Source organism: Penaeus monodon, chromosome 29, assembly GCF_015228065.2.
Source record: "Penaeus monodon isolate SGIC_2016 chromosome 29, NSTDA_Pmon_1, whole genome shotgun sequence".
Classification (NCBI taxonomy): domain Eukaryota; kingdom Metazoa; phylum Arthropoda; class Malacostraca; order Decapoda; family Penaeidae; genus Penaeus; species Penaeus monodon.
The window spans coordinates 24,101,165-24,101,380 of record NC_051414.1 but is presented as its reverse complement, the minus strand read 5'-3'; the positions used below and the strand labels follow the sequence as shown (position 1 = coordinate 24,101,380).

General features: G+C 39.8%; 1 protein-coding gene across 1 annotated transcript in view; it reads left to right on the top strand.

The window, feature by feature from the left end:
* The window catches only part of LOC119592048 (cysteine-rich secretory protein 2-like), a gene marked incomplete at its 3' end in the record, with an annotated part of 63,544 nt that overhangs the window by 40,434 nt on the left and 22,894 nt on the right, over positions 1–216 (top strand).

The following is a 216-nucleotide window of genomic DNA, read 5'->3' as shown; positions in this document are numbered from 1 at the left end:
TATAGTGCGCCATGAACAACAGTATAATAAAAATGTGTCGTATCTTGATCAGCTGCCTGTTATTGTCAGCCATTTTAACGAACCGCCTAAAAGCACGATCACCAAAGACTCAACATTAATTTCTCCTGATGAGGCTGGCATGAAATCGGTGCGTGTTAATATCAGACAAGCATAGGATTTATTCATTCAGACAAACGTGCTTATTAGTTCCGAGAG